The sequence below is a fragment of the Notothenia coriiceps genome, unplaced genomic scaffold (assembly GCF_000735185.1).
Source record: "Notothenia coriiceps isolate Sejong01 unplaced genomic scaffold, NC01 NC01_scaffold00011183, whole genome shotgun sequence".
In the NCBI taxonomy this organism is placed as follows: Eukaryota; Metazoa; Chordata; class Actinopteri; order Perciformes; family Nototheniidae; genus Notothenia; species Notothenia coriiceps.
Window position 1 is genome coordinate 236,800 of NW_011343884.1, and position 10,202 is coordinate 247,001.

Below are 10,202 nucleotides of genomic sequence, written 5' to 3' on the forward strand. Positions count from 1 at the left end.
TTTCATCTTAAACTGCCGCAGTTACCTGTCACAGCCCAGAAAAAAATCCACCTGCTGCTGTTGTTAATGTTAAATAATTCCAACCCTGAGTATCTCTTGAAAGTTACAGACGGTGAAGTGTGTGAACGACAAACCCAGCAGCTCAGTGTGAGGAGTGCGATGTGAGATCATGGTTTTGACTGATTGGGCCTTCGGGAGGTGCTGTCAGTGATGAGGGACCGCAGCTCTCCTCTGGGCATGATTGATTCCTTTTCTTGAAGGAGACGTTTCCCACTTTAAGTAGTTCATTAGGGCTGTTAGCGTTTAAAGAGGTTGTTACGGTGAACACAAAGGCAGTGGTAATGCCAGCTATCGACTCGTTCCTCCTCGACTCAGACTCCCAGCGGATCATCAGTCTGTCGTCTCTGCCATGAGAGACTTCTCCCGGCTGAATGTCCCCCTCCTCTCTCTGCACCGAGTGGGCAGACAGGACTGAGAGGACCATCATCCCTCTGGTTTTAATTAGGCTTTTTAATTACAGAGTGTAGATGCTATTCATGTAGACTTGCACTGAGGCAACCGCCGAGTATAATCGTGTCAAAGGGTTCAAGATCTGCAAAGCTAGATTATTTTCGATACGTTTGAAAGCAAGAGGAAAAGATTTCAATTTTCTCTAGGGATTTTTGAAAAGATAATAATTCACAGCAGTCTTAAAATAGGTTATGATTCTTTATGCGTTACAGAAAGGTAAAGAGGTTGATCTTTTAGTATGCTTCCTGTTTCAGAGTGAAAATCCAAGTAAAGAAAAGTCCCTGAGCGTCATCACATAAGTAAGGAACCCATTGGCAAGGACCGTTGTATGGGGTTGAGTCATTGGACATACACATTATTATATTCAGGTTAACGGTAGCTTTAATGGGCTTAGTCATTTTATCTCTATAGTTCAGAAAGTGGGGCAATTATGCATTTGACCTCTCAAGGATGACTATCTGACTTTATAGTTTTCCCCATTGTGCTCTCTGAATAACAGAAATCCATTATTGTCTTTTTCTCAGTTTGACGTATGCTCAGTCTTTAACATTTGATGATTCATCCGGCGATATCTCATGTGAAATGTTAGAGTTGACGTGGTTATAGCGCCTGTTTTCCAAGGTAAACCATGAGTATTCCTACAAAGCAGAAGGTATAAAGGCTTAATTCACACCTGAGTGCGTCTCATTTGTGGTGCAGGAATAACAAGTTTAGAACCATGCTGTAAGGCTGTAGAATCACGGCGCACACTTTTCGACGTTCTTTGATCAAAGGTATTCAAGGTATACTCAGTGGTTTAAATTGTCCGAAATAATTGTGTGAAAAGTGGAGAAGAAAAAGAACTAGAGAGAATACGTCAACTCTCGCATACTTTCACATCTCGGCACATCTGACAAATTGCTCTAAAATGGGGGCACTCGTCTGAAAAGTTACGATACAGCTCAACAAAATTGCTTTGTCAATTACGAGAGAAACTTTTTTTATCCTGGATTACAGTTTCTTTTTGACGTGTTGTGTTTTGCAACTCACCCTAAGAAGGAAGTTGGAGAGGCTGGTAAGTCAAAACATCACCTGGCTTTTTTGAAGTATGATTAATTTCACACAGGTCGATGTTGAATTCATGTAATTATATTCAAACTATGATGATTTACTCACAAAAACGTAAGTAGTTTGGTTGCTGTTTGGTTTTGTTTCAAAATACAACCACATGTTCGAAACTTAAACCGTAAGCCGGGATGAGATACATCTTCCCCTTTTATCATAATTGGGAAAGCCATTTCGTTTAGTTTTTTTAAAGGAGACGGGTTTCAGATTGTCAATCAGGGGTCTGAGTATGTAAATCGATATGTCAAGTTCTTAGTTTGAAGCACATTGATGTCTTCTTGATGCTGTTATTTTTCTTGGTTCTGACAGTTGACAGGTGATTTCATGATTTTACATTGCTTGTCACGTTTTTCACCTAAAATGTCAGCCAGTCAAAAGGAATCGTTTGTACTCTATGTGTGATTTTCTAATCTGCAATATGTTATTTTTCGACCATATGACAGGATTCATCTATCAACTCTTACCACCTGTTGTTTTTTCATTTTCACCAACTGGTACAATATTTTGACTCGCTGCCTGGTTTTCACATTTCAAATCATTTTTGACACATCCTACTGTGTGTTGCATGTGCGGATAGGGAGTGAAAACAGGAATGTATTGTTAGTTTTAGAAAAGGAGGCCTTATAAGCTCCACTGGGGTATGCATTGGAGTTGAGGAAGAAGAGGGTTGAAGAAAAGGGCAAGTCAGAAAAAACAAACGATAAGAGAGAATATGGAAGAGCGCGCAGAGAAGGCAAAGGCAGGAGTTGAATGCAGATGAGTTAGAGGTGGAAACTTAGCAAGAATAAATGAAAACTCCATGTTGCATAGCAGAGTGAACACCACCGAAGTTGTGTTTATGCATTTATTCTCTAGAGACCACTGTAATTAGTTCAGAGAGTTTCTTGGCACTCCAGTGTTGAGTATATTATTTGCACAAAAGTGACGTGGAAATGTTTAAAGTATGTACACAAAGAATGGCATTTTCGTAACAGTAAGAGAAATCCTGTGGCAAGATGTTAAATAATTTAAATGAACAATGTTTAGATATTGCACTGCTTGGTTGAGAACTCGATTCTGATTGGTCGACTTGGACATTCCAGAGTTTGTTAATTATCGCGAACACACTGCTGCGAAGGAGAACAGACCATTGCCAAGGGATGTGTAATCATATCAATCCGCAGAAAGAAGTCTGTTCAATTTCAAATCAGCTGTGGACGACAAACATACATTTTCTTTATCACAGAAAACATCATGGAATTGAATACTCAATTTAAAAAATAGCACAAAGCTCTGGATTTAGAGGCAGGAGAAGGAGAGAGGTTAAAAGAGGAAGCGGGATGTCAGAGAAATCAGCAGCAGAACACAGACAGGAAGTAAAACTAATGGGGACAGGGTCTGGGATCACCCTGGCTGTGTTCTTTTTCATTAATGACCGCCTCGCTGCACATTATCCCTTACATCTAATATGTATTTGTCTTACAGCTCAGTGTGGCTACTCGTTCATGTTTCAATACTCCCAAAAAAAGTAAGCCAAAAATAAATGTTTTTTGGTTGATTATAGATCATCGATGAGCATTACAATGGGTCTTCTGTGGCTGCTTCACAATCAAATTAAACTTCTTATTTTGATGTAAAGCAGCAGCAGTGGGATGTTCAGTGTGACATAGCAGTAACTGATCTTTCAGAGAGTTACAGTGAAGGTGTAACATTGAGAAGAGTAAGGCTGGGTCACAGGCATGCCTCATTTCATGTGATTTTAATCCAGTAAAAACATGGACACAACCCACAACCTGGTTACAAAAAAAAAAAGTATTCAATATCTCAATGTGTCAATCATGGCTTTTGCTGAAAAATGGCACCCACAAAATATTAAAAAGATTATATCTGTATGTCGTAAGATTTCCATTTAACCCTGGGTCAAGTTATTGATGTTCCCTGTTGTCAGGTTTATAAAGTTAAAGATGCCTGACATAAATGCACGGGGAACTCATCATTACTGCTGTTGCTACAATCTTCTTTATGCTAATTTGAAATATGCGATAAAGGAGTTCACTACTGTTTTCCTTCTGCTTCTTCATGTTTTTCTTTTGTAGCATAAGTAGACCATTCAAGTGCTGCATTCAGTTGGGCAACCCTATGTCGCAGAAAATGATCCTTTAAAGTAATGGTATCTTACAGGGTTCTTACGGTAATTAAAAACCTGGAAAAGTCATGGAAATTCAAAATGCGAATTCCAGGCCCTGGAAAATGTATGGAAAACAATATTTTTTGTTAAGTTTTGGAAAAGTCATGGAAATGTAACTAAAGTTGCACCAAATATAATTAAGCAATAGCTCACGACAGGCCGTGGCACAGCTAAGGGGCGTGGTTCGGCCCGACGCGAAAATCAGTTTGCTTTTCAGCCCAACGGATACTGACTTGTTGTGAAAAGTAACTTACAATTCTACCCGTGGTATACGCTCAGTATATCACGGCTAAGAACCAATCAGATTGCTTGATTTGACTTGTCCGTTTTATAATTTCTATTTTATCTAATCGCCGAAATATTAATACTGTAATGATAATATATACTGTATCGTATAGTAATGAAACGTATAAATGGCATTTAACTGACGAGGTATTTTGCTGGTGAGAGATTTTAGTTGCTTTAGCTTGTAGAAGCTAGTAAGCCTACTATTTGATTTGTTTTAGATACGACCAACATGTTTCATATGCAGACCTTATTTTCCTGTTCCATGTTAAAATAAACCGTTTTCAGTGGTAACGCTGAGAGTAATTGTTTTGGTCTTGGAAAATTAGGTAAAGGTCATGGAGAAGTCATGGGAAAAAAGTGTATGAACCCTGATCTTTAAAAAAATTAAAATTAAATGTGGACCATGGACACATTTTAGACTCAAAGGGTGATGGTTTATGTAGAGCTCAGCTACATCATTTTCTTCTGCAGGATCAAACACAGCACCTCTGGCTTTTTTTTCCTTAATTTGACCTTTTGTTCATATCAACCCGCTGAAATTCATTAGTTTCAAAGGTGAGGACCTGGGGAGAGGAAGGGGAAAATAAGGAGAGGAGGAATTAAAGAGCAGAGTCTATACAACGTGTTATGCAGAAAGAGGACATGTGGATGATTAGGAGAAAGACATTCACTCATTTATTGCTAATTTCCTACCATAGAGCTTCTGAGATCGACATAAGAGTAACCATGGAAACCAAACAGTGCATGAGTCATGGGTTGCAACATTATTGTGGGGGGTGGGAAGGGAATAAATGAGGCTCAAATTATTATTAAAGGGGCCATAAAACAAGTCTGAGGGAAATGATTTTAGTCACAATCACCAGCACAGGATTTATTTAACAAATGTTCAGCTCATATGATTCTGTTATTAAATATCCCCAACCCTGGCTCCAAATAGGTCGGTTTCATTTGTCTTAAATGACAGAAGATGTGCCTTTTAACTCATACATTTTGAAAAACCAGACACAGGTTCAATCACTTGACATTGAATGTGATTGTGATGTGAGTCTTACATCAATAACGTGTAGTACAGGGTCACAAAAGAGCAGTGTGCAATATTGATTTTCAGCTTTGACTGTGGTTCAAGAGTTAGAGTCTCTCACATGTCGAACACGCTGCGTCTTCAGAGGGTTATTTCATAACATAGTTGTATTCATATGATTTATATTTAAATTACATGTCTAGACACTCAATTCTAAATATACTTCAGGGATAACACACATCAGATTTAATGTTGTAAAGGATTACAACATTAAATCTATAGTTGCACTTTAGCAGGTAAGCATAGTGAGTGATAAAACTGCTTGTTGCGACCTGGCTCAAAAGGCAACAACAAAAAGGAGACACAACATGTCAACGGGTAAGGATGTTTATTAAAGAAAGTAATTCAAGTTAGCCAAATTCATAGAGTGCAACAAAGTGAAGCAACTGAGAAAACCCGTACTACGGGTTTTCTCAGTTGCTTCACTTTGTTGCACTCTATGAATTTGGCTAACTTGAATTACTTTCTTTAATAAACATCCTTACCCGTTGACATGTTGTGNCAAACACGAAAATGCGACCGGAGTAAAGGGTGCTATGTAAGGATCCACATTGAAAACAATTTACATAGGAAGAACTATCACCGTCTGCTTCTTTCCCTGCCAGCTTCACCTCAGTGACGTTTCACTCTTCCCACCTCCACCTCACACCACCACTCCAACCTTATCAGCCCACCTGGGCTCCCAGCTGCNGCATTTTCGTGTTTGGAAACATGTGCAACCCAGAAAAAAACAGGTGTAGCACATGCGAGGCGATTAGGGTCCTTAAGGGTGACCAGATGTCAGTTGTGTACGGTGAAGATCTTATTCTGAGTAAAGCTGAGTAAGTCCTCAGTGACCAAACTCACCCTTTACACAATAGGTTCAAGCCATCAGGACAAAGAAAGGATCCTGCAAAGGAAAATAAAACAGCCAGGTTTAGAAGATATTTTGTTACTTCAGCAATTAGACTAGAAAGGGTGACAGTTCATAAACACAAGATTGATGGTGTTTTGGTCAAGGCTTATAATGGTGCAAAAATATATATTTATATTCATTAGCTGTGTGTGTGTGTGTGTGTGTGTGTGTGTGTGTGTGTGTGTGTGTGTGTGTGTGTGTGTGTGTGTGTGTGTGTGTGTGTGAGAGAGAGCGTAGGAGGTTTGCAGTGCTGTGTTACTGTGTGCTTCGTTACCTTGACCTTTTGTGTCCATTTTGAAAAATGTCTTCCATGTTGAAGGTTTAAGCTAAAAGCTGGAAGTAGAGTGAGCATCTCTGTGTTTGCTCCCTGCAAGACTCCTGTGACCTCTGACATTATTCATAACAATCAAAATCCTGCTTTACTTGGATGCAACTTGCTGATATGTAATATATTGAATGCTGCTTGGGTCTTTACATGGGATTTATGGATAAGAAGAACAAAAACAGAGCTATAATAAAGTATAGTGGTCAGAAAAGAGCTTTAATTACTTGGATAAACATGGTGACAATAGATTGATAATAAATACATAAGAATTACTTTAAACGTTTTTATAAACATTTAACCCACAGTAAATGGTGAAAAATAAACCTAGAACAAGTCATTCGGTACGTATTGTGCTGAACACTATTGAAACTGTTTTACCACCTGCCGTCTCTGAATGTTTTATTCAACATATTACGTTCCTGGTTGTTTTAGTGTTCCTGAGTTGAAGCAGAATTTAATTTCAGGTTTGTTGGGCTCCACTGAAAGTCTGTTTTCATTGTTGTGTTGACTGAGAGCGTGAACTTCTCAAGAAATGTGTCAAATGAAATGTGAAACACTGTGCCGACTAAGAAAAGGGTTTATTTCCAAACAACTTGAGCTGTCATGTTAAACTACCTCAGTGCTACAGAAACAAGTTGGGTAGTAAAATGCTTTTATTCTGCCTCAACGCCTCTTGGATTAAAACTCATTCACCTGTGAACCAGACTGTGACTGTGAACAGGACTGCCATTACAACATTACAATTCTTCATAGTTTGGAGACTCATTCGTTTTCCTAATAATGAGGTTCAGACGTTTGAGCACTGCATGTACTGGGAAGCTATTTTCTGATGATATCATTAACCATGTGCTTCACTGTGTAGTTTGAACATTACCTTCATAATATGCTTCAGTTTCAGCATCAGCACTAAGTGAAAATGGAGAGCTTTGTTCCCACTAAGCTATCTCCCCAAAGACTGCCAGGCTGCTTCAACGTCTCACATTCAACTTTTTGTATTTGAGAAGAGGAGGACTGATGGTGAGAAAAGGTTTCTCTGGTCCAATTTGAAAAAGGTGTTGAAGATGATATATTATTTATGCAGCTCTGCCCTTTTTATTTCCTCTATTTCTCAGTGAGATACTATATAGAGTACGTCGCGGATAGGGTTTATCATTATACTACATTTCTCAAAGTGAACAAATATTACATTTATATATACAGATAAATAAACCTTTTCACATGCTTAATACCATAATTATCCTTTCATGCTGTTCTGTGTTGTAGGGCGTAATAACAGCAGCTATACAGGTCATGACCCAGACTCCCACATACTGTTTCTACAGAGGCACTTAGAGAGCACGGATTACTGCTAAAGCTAATCCACTCCGAAATGAAATGGGTTCTTCCTTGTCCTGTGCTTTACCCTTCCACCAAGTTTCATGAAAATCAGTCCGTTATTTTTCACCGTTATCCTGCTGTCAGACACACAAAACAAATAGACTACACTAACTCTTTGGAGGAGCTGATAATAACCTCATCTATCATTACTAATGCCTGCCCCATGATTAAGAATACCTTTCTTGTTTAGAGAATACATCGCATGGATGTGTTCATAGCTCTGTGGACAATAATAATAATACTGTACATGCTTCTGACTAATAGTCTTTATCAGTCAGGCCTGAGGTAAGACGAGACTCAGCGGGAGGCAGTGCTGAAATGTGAAGGGCAATTTCTGAGCTGTCACTTTGTCCCGCTGAGATAATATCCTGAACAACAATTCTGAGTTTGTATCCAGCCTTGAACCATTGTTGCTTTCCCAGAAACTGTGTTTTTGTGTGGGTGAAAAAAGGAAAACTACAAAACCGACTTTAAAAGGACTAAATGTCAAAGCAATCTGTCCAAGAGTTTTGGAGACATTTCATTCAAGACCCTAAATGTCAACCTAAATCTGAAGGAGAAGACAGGAAACACTAATGTCTTACAATCTGGTAAACATGAACGCATAAATTCATAATACTGGTGGACTGAACTCCTCATGAACAACGATGGTCTGATTGAAAAGTTATGTAAGTAAATATCTAATTTAGAAGAGACTAAGTATACAACCCAGACAGGATAGCAGATTTTAGAGAGGTTGTTGAGATACTGCAAATTGAAATGCCGAGTGCAGACGATGTAACCGTTAATGCATGAAACTTGCTCAGAATCTCTCAACGTATTAAAAAATGAAGTTTTACCGCTAGGCCGTAGACAGCCAGGGATTATTAAGCCTTATATTATCTAGCCTTCTCACCTAAAAAAAAGACTTCACACTCGTCTGGGCAGGCTTCAAATCCAGCTCAGTGGAAAAGGGAGTGAATACCAAATGCTTTACTGAACAGGAGCCTCTGACAGAGAGAGATAGCTATTGCATCTTTAACAGCCGTCTCATTTCAGGTGTTTTTTTCTCCTTGGCATATTAAAAATGCTATATATGCACACATCTGGGGAAAGGATCAGACAGCTGTTAGAAGCTCACTGTTTGTTCATTATTAAATTGTGTTTTAATGGACATAAGGGAACAATATACTATTTTTGACTCTTCTCGATCTAGATGAAAATCAACTGCCCTTTGATTTTGTTTGTGGAATCGCACTCAAGCTGTTAAAATCATTGTATTTCCTAGAATCACACACACACACACACACACACACACACACACACACACACACACACACAGAGAGATTCACAGACACTTGCCATTGTTGTGAGCTATTGATTTTCCCAAACTATGCTCTTGTAACCGCGCATTCAGCACTGAAGCATTCTCTGTGAGACTTTCAGACAACCAGACAGGTACCATAAGTATAACTACAGGCTGTACTGTAGGTCCATCATTCCTCCTTCTCTCCCTCGCTGTATCTCACACACACATATATTCCAACAGCAGTGAACCGAATTAACGCCAGAGAAAGCCCCAGAAGGCAGTCTGAGCTCAACTTGAGAAATCACGTAAACACAATGACCCCAGGCTGGAAGATAACAGTCGAACAGTGTCTTGGAGCAGAGGGGCTGTTATGGTCTGCAGGTTGGGATGTGATTGAAGTGACACACAGCAGTGAGGCTCCAGGGAGGCCACTGTCTGTCGATCCAGTGCTTCAATCCAGACTGAAATCTCTCAACAACTGTTAGAGGGGTTTTAGAGCTGCAAGGATCAGTGCACTAATTGATAAGTCAGGGTAAGAAAGATAATTAGACAACCATGCTATTACAGTTTTTAGCTGCTCAAATGTGGAGAAATCTTGCTCTATTTTATGACCTAACAAGACATTTCAAAACTTCCCCTTGCACCATAAAAGCCTTTTTTTCTTTTTATTATTTTCCGGCATGTTAAAGACCAATTCATTGTTTAATTAAAAAAACAATCTGTAAATCAATTAATAATGAAAATAATAATTAGTTGCTGCCCTAATGGATTACCTTTCATAAACTGTCCAACCCCTTTGATCTTATGTCTTTCAAACAAATACCCACATCCACACATATTGATTTCTTTGCATACAAAGGGTAGTTTTTGCTAGTTGATCATGCAGAGTATTAGAATTCAGACAATGCACAGACGTGTTTGGACTTAAATGTTCATCCCTTAGACACACTGACACGCAGTTGTCTTGTTTATAGAGGCTCCCCTCTCTAACTCCTGCTGCGTGTTAGAGAGCCACAATGAAGCGGAGCACTGTCTTGACCTTCTCACATGCAAATCAGTGCAACAGTCCTCAGTGCATGAAGAAAAAAGGAGTTGATCCAAGCCACTTTAGATCCCTTTCAATGAGCCAATGGTGTCAGGGAACATGGTACACCTTTTCCCCTGCAC